The 12293-nt window shown below is 33.9% G+C and overlaps 1 pseudogene across 1 annotated transcript; it reads right to left on the bottom strand.

Moving 5' to 3' along the window:
- Positions 1-1033: 1033 nt before the first annotated feature.
- Positions 1034-3863, bottom strand: LOC149558140 (G-type lectin S-receptor-like serine/threonine-protein kinase At2g19130 pseudogene; annotated as a pseudogene). Its single transcript, XR_016364987.1, has one exon. The product of XR_016364987.1 is annotated as a G-type lectin S-receptor-like serine/threonine-protein kinase At2g19130 pseudogene (transcript).
- Positions 3864-12293: the final 8430 nt, after the last annotated feature.

Here is a 12293-nt window from a genome sequence, read left to right as displayed (position 1 = left end):
TTGGCAACTATGGAGTTGATGTCTCTACTGAAATCCGCGACAGGGCAGCGAACGAATTAGCGCAAGGGTGAGGAGGAACCTTCTATTTCTATGAGAGTAATAGAGGCACAGGTGAGAGTAGCCAGCTTCGAATTTTAGTGTCTAACCCAGTCATGTTTTAATCATTATCTGCACCACCCTCTCTATTTGGGAAATTTTCTCTCCGTACAAAACATGTTTATTTCTGTTAAAGATGTGGTTTATGCAAAATATACACACGAACTGTTTGACAGAATGTCTAAAATAGAACAGGGTAATGTCATTTATCAATGATTCAAATATAATGCTTAGAATAGATTTGTTCAAAAGAATTGAGAAAAATTGAAGAAGCAGACAGAATCCACGGCCCGAGATAGCACTCTCTATGTTTGCGCCAAGATGGGCTTTCTCTTTAAGAAAAGATTGGCATCGATCAAAGCACAAAGAAAGAAGGGGTTTTACTGTGGAATACAGGGCTTTATTGTGGAAAACTACTATTGCAATTAGCTAAACTGAAATGTGTGCAAATATGGCCACGCAGGAGAGGCATGTAACTTCTTTGATTACATACCTAAAGGAAACTTGCCTCATGGAAAGTGTCTTTGAATGTACGCCGATACACAGAATTAATTCATTGAAATAAATTATGTAGATACTAAAATAGATTTGTAATTGTTGCACACATATCGAACGAGGAAGTGGGTTAATGAAAAATCCATTTGCGTACATTTATTTGAGGCATTCTATCAAATAGTTTTCATACCTTATCTGTACTTTCAAGATGACTTTGAATATAGTATCTGACGAAAATATATCTTCCTTTATTCTTTGACGGATATCCATTTTCTATTCCAAAGTGCCCATTTTTATGCAGTCGGCATCGTGAGAAAGGTTGTGGATTTTGGCTTTAAAGCTGCAAATTGATTTCAGCAACAACAGTATATAGCAGATTATCTACTATAATATTACATTTCAATTACAGTCTTAATATAATTGTAACATTGACACATTGAGATTCATGCAACTATTCTATTCTTGACTGCTGGTTTCAATATTTTTCATTTTACATATCGATGAATGCAAAACAATCAGCTACACCACTGCACCTCATCTCGGAGAAGTGCTAGTTTAACACTTTTTACATAAGAATCAGTTCTTAGTGTGATGTTTACAAGTGGGTAAAGTATTTTCAGAAAACGTTGTCACTGCTATCACTATAGCTATTAGTTCGATCAGCTTGTTTTTCCTCAACTGCACAACTCAGCATCTGCCAAGTTCCAAGTTCCATGTTCCCTTCCAGCATTAGTGCCACTTGTTTCATGCTTGGTCTCTTCTCCTCCTCCCTTTCTATGCATAAGAACCCTACAACGCTCGCTCTTCTCAACTCTTCTACATCTGCCTCTGTTGCAATAGCTTTGTCTATGATATCAATAATCTTCCCCTGACAAATTTGAGTTGCAGCCCACGCAGGAAAGTAATACTGACTTGAATCTTGCACGTTGAAATCTAAACTTCTTCGTCCAGAAATGATTTCCAAGAGCATAATACCGAAACTGTAAACATCAACTTTGGGCGTGATGGGAAGACCGGAGATCCACTCTGGAGCCAAATACCCTCTTGTTCCTCTCGTTGTGGTCAATACTTTGCTGAAATCTCTACCCACAAGCTTTGACAACCCAAAATCTGCTAACTTGGGTGAAAAATTAGCATCCAGAAGAATGTTCTCTGGCTTTACATCGCCATAAATGATGCGATCTCTGCACTCCTCGTGGAGATAAACTAGACCTCGAGCAGTGCCTAAAGCAATCTGGAACCGAATCTTCCAGTTGAGTACCTTTGGTTTATTTTTAGAATAGCCAGTGAACAAAAAGGAATTTAGAGAGCCATTGAGCATGTAATCATAAATCAGTAAGCGTCTTGACCCTTGTGCACAAAACCCTTGAAGTCTGATCAAATTTGCATGGTGTATGTTGCCAAGAGAACTGATCTCCGCTCGGAATTGCTTATCATGGTGACTTGAACGAGAATCCAATTTCTTTACTGCCACAAGCGTACTATCTGCTAGAGATCCCTTGAACACCGACCCGAATCCTCCACTCCCCAATTTAGACCTGAAATTCCTTGTGGCAATCTTCAGCTCCATGTAACTAAACATTCTAAGAAAAGACTCCGAGCAATCTTCAGACGTCTCCTTGGGTGCTTGTAGGCGATATCTTTGCAAGATTAAAAATGTAAAGACACTCAAAGCAAGAGCGGCAGCGAGAGCACTCACAATAATTATGATTTTCATTTTGGAGGACAATGTTTTATGCTTTGGAAGTGTAGAGGCCTGAGCTACTCGAATGGAGACATTCCCTCTTCTATTTGATGGAGAGTTGTTCATGTTTAGCAAATCTCCAGACCAGATTTTGCAGTGCCCTGAAGCAGAATTGAAAGCAAAAGCTGTGCACGAGCAATTATATAGGCAGACTTTCTGGCAATCTTCCTTTGTCTGTGCAGGGTATGAAGAAGATGAATCATCAGGCAGCGTTACACCAGGCTCGATGAATTCGTCCCTGCTGCCAGTTTTAGTATCGCAGTTTAATGGGCTCTGTCGAACACAGCCACTTGACCACCAGTCTTGTGAAACCCTAGCCCGCCTGTCTTTAGGGATAAAGCCTTCCAAGCAGCTGCAGAAGTCAAGATTGTTGGAGTTGCAGCTTCCATAAGGGCCACAAAAACCATATGCAGTGCACTGATCTCTTGGGCGAATCCCCACCATTGTCCATTTAACGTCATCAAACAACACATATTCTTGGATTCCTCCGGAGTTAATTTGGAAAAAACTTAGGATCCTTGTCAGCAATTTATAACTGAAATAAAAACCAGAACTTGTACTCTCAACGCTGACATTGAAGCGGTCTCCCTTGGTTGTCCTTGGAATTCCACTGAAAGTTTTACTGTCCCAGTTTCCACTCTCCCAGTACTGGACAGAATTGTTCCATGTCAGCACGAATTGCTTAGCCCCAGCTGGATCTAATTGGAAGGGCAAAAGCCCTGGAGCGGGATCAATTGAGTTTTTCCAGCATACGAGCTTTTGCCGTCCACCGAACCTCATCCCTGGCAACCAGATATCTACTGGATGGTCGAAACTCTGCCATAGAGTCTCAGTTTTATTAGCATCTCTCAGCACTGCAAAATTACCAGAATCTAATAGCACGGCATGTGAAACCCTACTCGATATGCTGACCGACCAAAGAGATGTTCCCTTTGCATCAAACAATCCCAGATTACCTTCTTTTGAAAGCTTCAAAATGCCAGGCTTGTTTTTCGCTGGACTCTCCCTGTTAGCCACCCACACGACCCTTTTTTCAGGTATGTTGTCATCCCAGATACCAAAATACCAGTTATTGCTTCCATTTGGGCTGAAGAATCTCAATTCAAAGGTGCCATTTTGTGATATTATTCTCTGATTTCCAATAAGCGAGTCGCCCAAAGGAAGGGCGTCTCCCCTTTCAGTACCAGCAGATAAGCCATTGCAGTAGCAAGTTATAATAAGAGTAAAGATCATATATGGTAGGAGGCCCTCCCTTCCCATTTTCTTGTTATTGGCCTCCATATACAACGCTAAAAACTCAGAAAAATCAAGCCCACCTTTTATGCATATCTCTTGTGCTCTTAATGTCTGTGTCTGGGTCAAAGTTTCCCATTCACACACGGTGTGTTGAATTATAGTCTTGATCATATCTTGTGTGTCCGATTTGAAGTCTTTTGTTCATACATCTGGTGCTAGATAAAAGGGTTGTTTCGGAGTGGAAGTCTTCTCTTGGTGGACTATGTTGTGGATTAAAGTCTTCTGTTCATAGCTTGATTGTTAGGTTCGAGTTTTGTGTTCATGTATCTGATCAAAGAGTTGCTTAGTAACCAAAATCTTCTATAGACCATGTATGGGGTTGAAGTCTCCTATTATATCTTGTATGCTGGTTATAGTCTTCCCTTTATATCTATGTGTCACGTGAAATAATTATCTCAAGGTCAAATTGCCTCATGTGCTATTTAAAGACTCAAGATTAGATATGGTCATCTAATAAAACTAAGTTTCATAATAAATATGTGGTTCAGATATATATATATATATATATATATATAATTTTATTTTCTATTTTCTATTTTCTACTATGAATTCTATATTGGTTCAGATTTTTTTTTCTTCCTATTTTCTGCTTTGAGTTCTATGTTTCTTTTTATTTGATCATTCTAACATTTATTACTATATCTTTAATTTTTATATAGTAACATAAGCACTATATAGACATTAGATTTGACAGGATTATTTATTCTTTTAAACATGATTTTTGTTTCTTTTACAATATTTTAATTCTAACAAGCTTATGATCATAAATATGAGCATGTGAATTTCAAAATGCATGAATTATCCATGTCCTCAACTCCAAATTATAATCTAGGATTGTAATTGTAACAAGTTTGTTGTGTAATACAATACCATTGATGAAAAATCTACTATCATAAAGATCCAATCAATGGTGAACACTACAAGCCCTGTATCAAATAATATTTTATAAAAATATTTATTCATTTTAGAATTATGCGAAGTGATCCTAAATGTTTAGGACATCCATTATGATCTAATATATTTTTCAATTGTAACAATATTGAGTAATGTATACTTTCAAGGAGCAAGGATGGTAGAATATTAGCCTATAGGTTTATACTATATTATTATTATTATTATTTATTTTGTAAAGAACGTTGTGGACATTCAAAGTATATTTATTTTTTGTTCACTAAATTGATTTCTTCAAGTGAGACTTTGATCAAAATGTCTATAAATTCTAAATCAAAGCTTATTCTCAAAAAAAAAAAAAAATCTAAACTAAACAACATTCTCGGTATGTCGATTCCAAAAATATGGTTTTATTATTAATTTGTGCATTATGAAGTTACATAAAATTTTTGTTTATACATAATTTTATATGAAATAAATAATATGCTTCTAAGAATATATGTAAGAGGATGTCTTTTGGTGTGAATGACACACATTAAGGCTTAATTCCTATACTCAAAGTGCTGAATAGTCAAAGTTGACTTATTTTTTCTAATCTTAATTTTTTTCATAATGTGTGATGTTTAAGGGTGGTCCTTTTAGTGAGTAATATTTTATTTATTAATTTTTTATATATTATTTTATTTTTGTTGCTTCTAAATTCATGAAAATGACTCTAGCCTTAAGAATGACAATGTATTTTCTAAAATGAAAGATTTAATTGAAATGAATATCTTGGTTCAAACAATCCCTAAATGTATTCTCATTACATATTATTTATTAGTCACTTGCTTTAGGAAGGAGACTCATATTTTTAAATATACATCAAATGCTTATCGATCATTATAACAAATCTTGGTAAATTATCTACTTCTTTAAAATAATGGTTCTAAACTCTTGGTTCATGAGAATGGATATGGTGAATTGTGAGAAGAAAGGGACAAACCTTTGAGTACAATTACATTTAGATGCTTTATGTGTTTTGGCTCCTCTCATCTTATGGCCTTTGGTGTAGAACATGGGTTGTGAAAGAAACTAGTTTGAACCCACCTCATTTCATAACCAACACAATAATCTCCATGTTTTAGGTTAATTTATAGGTGAATGGCTTGCCCCATTATATGGAGAAGCTTTATGTACATGATCCACAAATTACTAGTGCATTTTTGGATGGGTAAGAGGATAGTTTATTGGAAGTGTATGGATTGAAATATTTATCACATCTGACTTTATTATAGAAATTTCTGGTATGTTCATTAAGTTATAAAAAATTTCTAAGGTCTACAAAGATTTATTTGAAGTTACAAATTTTTTCTTGAAAAGCTGTCCAAAAGAGAAGGTTGAGAGGACCACCAATGGGGGTTATGATAGCACCACCATCAAACATTTGTGGGAAAACATTGGAGAAGTAACATTATGGTATCTAATCCTAGATGGTCATTTTACTTGTTTGTTTGGCTACTGTTTCATGATTTTGAACCACTTTCTCCTTGGAAAATGTATCTCTCAACCCTTATACCTTTTTTTGGTCTTTTTTTCATGGAATTGAATTTTATAAGAAAAATTCTTTATGTTATAGTCCTTTACAAGGACCTAATTCTTCTTACAATGGAATATGTCAAGGCTATTTCCATTCAAAATAAGTCCACCCCATCTAAATGCGGTATTGATTTTGTTCAAAACATCCATTGATATTACTATGACTTTTCTCCAAACCCAAAAGATGCCCCTTCATAGTTAGATATTTTTCTAGAATCATATTATTGGAGAACAAAAACACCCAATAAAAAAAATTGACCCCTTATTGACCACATGATTTGACATTGATAATGATGATTGTGAATATGTTCCCTTAATTCATTATTTTCAAGTCTTACTTAAGCCTAAATCTACTATTAAAAAATAAGAGTTCAAGTGTGAGAAACTCAATATGATTAAATTTCTCTACACTTTAGGCTCTGTAGAGCCTAGGCAAGTGAGCTTGTTCTTTAATTGAACTTCCAAATTGATTTTTATTTTAATTTTATTTCATTTTTATTTTTATAAAAGATGAAATTTTATTTATATTTGACATTTATGTGATCTATAAAGATGACATTAATATCTTGAATAGAAGCACTTGTGTATTTCTTCACAATTTTCACTTACTATCTCTATTTTAAGTGATTATACTTGCTTCAAATTATTTGATTTCCTTTTTTTTTTTTTTTTCCTTCTACCATTGTTTAATTTTATTTTTCCACTTTAAATTTATGCATGAATGAACTTATATATGACCCTTGCCTTATTTCATCTAGAAAATTAGAGAGTCCTCCACTTGCAAACCCTAGGTAACTCTAAAATACATTTTTAAAATCCTCCCTTGGATGGACCTGTCTAATTGTATGAATTTTCCCATAGTTAGTCTAATTCAATATAAATTTCCCTATGAAAGAACAATTAGACAAGATATAATAGGAAAAATGAATTTTAGATGTATTTTGATATTCCATATATGTAACAATACACAAATTCTTCACATGATGACTTAAGAGCATCAACTATCAACCAAAAATAATTATAATAGAGAACTGATCCAAAATTAAAATATTCCACAACACATGCAAATAAGAGAAATTTCTTGGTATTACTAGAAAATATAAAAAATTCTAATAGTTGATTGTAATGTTGATGATAATAATTTTTAGAAAATGATATTCTTTACATAGAAGATGCAAGTCTTTAAATGAAAAGGTACGTCCATTAACATGAAGAGTTGCAAACTTAATAAAAAACTAATGACTTCCTAGGTAAACATTAACTAACTATCCAGAGCAATAAAAAGGTTCAATTTCCTAATGTGCTCCACATATTCTTGATCATTGTATATATCATATTTAGCATTTAGATGCTTCATCACATATTCTTATTTGTATATGATATCAGTAAACTTTACCATGTGACCCCCTAGATCATCAATCTAATTCATATCTCAAACATGTTTTCCATATTCTTTGCTAACTCATTCTAATTATATTTCTCTAGTGGTGGAAATTATCAAACATGAGGAACATGAGCATATCTACCTTTTTTTCTTCAAACATATTCATATAGTTTCTAAACTCATTTTGAAACTTTTAATGGTCCTTGAGAAACTTCTTTCCTTTGGAAAGTTTGTTTGGATCAAGAGAATCCTGCTATTCTAACTTTTCATCCATTTTTTATGAATCCTATCATGATATTCAAGTTATTTTAGCTGACTCATTTAAAACTTCTTTGGATTAGGAATTCCCCTCAATTCAAAGATACTAGACTCATCCATGCATAGAGTTTGCATGCACTCACTTATGAGGATGGGTTTGTGAAGGGTTGTTTGTTTGTGGGATGTTGATATGGAAGTACAACACCTTAGTTGCAATGAGGTGACCATTTCCATATGGTGTCCACCTAGGCACTGGGTTTAAAGAGAATAGAGGGTAGCACTAGCATGTCACCATGTGATAACACCCTCTTGTTTGTATCTTAGGATCAACTATTATTGTGATTAGATCCACCTCTTGTTTAGGATTTATCTTTTTATATTACTTATGATCTTTCGTTATAATGTTTTATTGAGATTTTATTTCTTTAACTTTTGGAATCATCTTTGTGGGGTTGTTGGCATCATGTATTTGTTTTTAGGCTTCTTGGTATTTTGTAATGTGTAGGCCTTAAGTATATCTCCGATCTCAAGGAATGGACCATGAAGTTCACATGGTTGGGTGGTAAACCCTTTTATATTGGACTCATGTTTTGGATCATAGTTTTTTGGATATTATTTGCAAAATATTGGTTTCTTCATTTCCTTCACATCACCTTTTGATTTATGATCATCGATGTATCATTGTACTTATTGATCTAAAGAGTTCTTGAAGTTTTATACTATTATAAATATACACGTTGGAAATTAATGTGATGATTATGTAAATTGTAAACCATGTGATGTATCTTGAAATAGCTTTATTTATTATATGTTATCCTTATGCATTGATCTAAACGCGATGGTTATTACAATTGGAATTTAAATATTCCTTCTTTTATTTATGTAATGTGATGGCATGCATTGTTAAGTAACAATGTTGGGGAACCTTATAGGATGATAAGCTATAAATTATTTCATAACTCTTCATGTATAGAGTTGTATGTTCAAAAAAAACTAAATTATTTCACCTTCTTTTAGTTTTCCTCTCTAGATCCTTGGAGGTAGTGTTATAGATGTTATCAAAGATAAGTTCTATAATAGGAACTCAATGTGCTCGTTAGTGATCTATTGTGCATTATATTTTATTGTTTCTAATTTAGTTTATAATTTACAATATGCCTACTAGAAGTAGAGGTTATGGTGGAGGTCAAGGTTGAGGCTAGGAAAAATGGTGAGGTCATAGCCATGATAGAGATATTGATTACAACTCCTCACAACAATATGAGAAATCATATGAAGTGAAGCATCGAGATGAGAATAATGAGGAAGGAAGGTTTTAATAAAATAGGATTTAGTAGTGTGAATCAAAAGCTTCCCTTTCCTATCATATATTTAAGGAAATTCTAAAAATGTTGGATAAAAATAAAACTAGAGAGGATAGACATTAGGAAGATGAGTCCCATGAAAGGAGAGAGACATATCACAATCCTCTAAGGAGGAACTGTACTTTAGAGGAGGATGCTAGGTTAACCTCTCACATGAGGGATAAAACAAACCCTCCCTTATTCCATGGTGAGAGAAGTCATGTTGCAACCAAGAATTATCTTATTGATATAGAGAGAGGGTTACAAATTCATGCTTATTAGAGTAACAATATATCATGATTTTTCATTCTTCATCTATGGGTTTTTCTATAATGACCCCTTCTACTAGGTCAACTTAAATTGACCTTTGAAAATAAATGAGATCTTCTAGAATTCATTACTTGGTAGACTTAATCATATTTTAAGTTAACTTATAAATATCATCACTAAATACTATTAGTAATTCTGGATAATACTAATATTCCCCATGTATCAATTCTCATAATGGATGGTAGATTTATAGTTGCTTGAGCTTTGACATGATCTACGTGGGTCTCATAATGCCATAATGTAAAAATTTACTCCTCCCCTATGCACACTCCCTATGTACTACGTAACTAATACAAAGGTTCTTATAGGCTTAGCCATCATTTATTATTAGTGTTAGTTATTATATTAAACTCCTTACAAAAGAAAAAATTATAATCACATTCTAAGATATTCATAATACCTATATATATTTAGACTAAATTCTTTTTATAATTTTATTTTGTAATAATATTATAATGTATTTTAACATTTGAGATAAGTTCTTTTCCTTTTAAGGGACCCTATTGGTCTAATGTTTGAACTTAAATATGGATTATCATCACATCTATTAAAGTCATAATATCTACATATAAATGAAATAACAATCGAGAGTAAAGCTCTTATGTTGTCCTTTGGCATACCTTAAAATCACTCAGCGCATCCGATCACCATATATATATAAAGAAATATTATCACTCCCTTAGGAACTTTCTACGATGTCAATCTCACATACATATGAGACCTCCTTTACGTGCTTCTATCACGTGTCCTTTGGCATTGCACTTCTTTTGCTAGGTCCCATGCCCAAGTCCATTCCGCATCACCACCCTTATGCTTGGGATTTAATATTTCCATGATCACAACTATTTTCCTTGATATTATTAATGATGATTAGTGTGATCATACTCAGTAGGTTGAAACATGTGATCACAATAAATCACACCTGGGCAATGAATTGAATATGTTTGTTGTTGATTCATTAGCGGCTATTTCTTGCTAGACACTAATTACATGCATCAGTTGGTGCTTGATTACTTTCCTTATAGTCATTGGTCCTTTGCCTTCTTTGTTGGTTGGTTTACATATGGTTTGGAAATGCCTTTTTTATTCCATGTACTCTTTCCCTTGCATCTCCCTGCTCTATATTTAATATCGTGCTTTATATTCTATTAGAGTAAAGGATTAATTTCATTTGATTTATTAAATTATCTTTACTCCCTACTTAAGATTTCACTTTATGCACATGCATTTCCATTTAATAATTAAATATCTTTTACCTCTTAGGGTTTCCCTATTAAGGTTTTACGATCTCCTTTATTAGGATTGATCCATTGTATTTTCATTTATTGTTTCCATTTGATAATATATTCTTCCATATTTTCAAAGCCAAACCCTTTGCCTTCTCTCATCTTTTTCTTCTTTGTGACAGGTTCTTGCATGCAAGTGCTCTACTAGATCTATGGATTTTTTCTCATCAAATCCTTCATGGTATAAGAGTCGGATATACTGTAGCTTGTTCTTATTTGGAGTAAAAGTGGAATGAGGGTTTGATAGAATAGATCTAGCTATTTTCATGTATGTTTTTTGAAAATGGGGTGGTCTCTAAAATTTAGAGCACTTTGAGGTCAAACTGACCTCATGGTTTGATTCCAAGGATGTCAAAACCCATATTTCTATAAATAAATAAATAAACATGCCTATTTTGGTCAACATTTCATTCTGAGGGGAAATTTTTTTTTCCTAATAGGGTTGTACACCCCTTGATATGTAAAAAATAAAAAAATGCATAATAAACTATAAAATATCAGTCTTGTAAATAGTTTTTATCACATCCCATTGAAAGGAACACACCACCGCCACATTGCTAGAGCACTGCCACCACTTTGCTCCATCGCGCTCTAGCTCCACCTATGCCATGCTCAACACTAGTCATCACCACTCAGCCTGTGTGCCACCATTGACCTGCTAGCTTCCCTTTGCTAGTGTGTATTCATGTTGGGGGTTGGGGGCTTTAATGTTTGGGCCCTTGGAATATTTTTGGGGTTTCAATGATTTTTTTTTGCCTTCTAGAGTACCTAGTGGTGTTTTTTGCTCTAACTTGAGCATACAAAGGCATTTTTGGGCAAACAAGATATCATCAGAAAGCTAATTCTGTGATAGACATGATGGTGAACGTATTTTTTATATATTTTTAGTTTGGTACCTATTTTTCCAGTCAAATTCTGATGATCCTTTCTACATTCTAGGGGGCATAACTTGCTAGTTCTAGCTTCATTTTCCAATCTAAAAGAAGCATCAAAAAGCCCTTCTCGAGCACTTTCTAAATTCTCTATTATTTTCATTAGTATTTTACAAAGGTACATGTAATTCTCAAACTAGAACTTTTTTCTCTTTTCTTATATACACATTCTTCCTGGGATTTGGGGTTCAGTTTTTTGCATTGTTGGGGGGGGGGGGGGGGGTGTTGTTTATATTATTGTTTCTATCATTTGCATCAGTAAACTAGAACTATTCAAAACAATCAAACACCTTCTAAAATAATGATCGATACCTCTTCTTGTCTAGTTCCTCTAAATCCACATAACTATCATACATGGACATCTTCTACGATAGGGCTTCTTCGTTCAAAGGGTTTGTGGTCTTGTTTAGATGAAGCACAACTAGTTTTATAGCTCAACCTTTTGAGGTAATGCGGCACAAGAACGAGATGGATGATGCCATGGGTTTGATTTTTTGAATGTTTTGGACAACTTACAATTTCATCTTGATGGGTTGAATTCACCTTGAGAAACATGGGCCAATTTCAAGGAATTGTTTGGTACCATCAATGAGTTCTAGGCTTTAGATTGAGATAGAGATTTCAACATCTTTACTGGATGTTTTTTCCTCTATTGAGAGC

The sequence above is a fragment of the Cupressus sempervirens genome, chromosome 5, assembly GCF_028749045.1.
Source record: "Cupressus sempervirens isolate cs-2001-9-10 chromosome 5, ASM2874904v1, whole genome shotgun sequence".
NCBI classification, from domain to species: Eukaryota; Viridiplantae; Streptophyta; class Pinopsida; order Cupressales; family Cupressaceae; genus Cupressus; species Cupressus sempervirens.
This window is presented reverse-complemented; position numbering and strand designations above follow the sequence as displayed.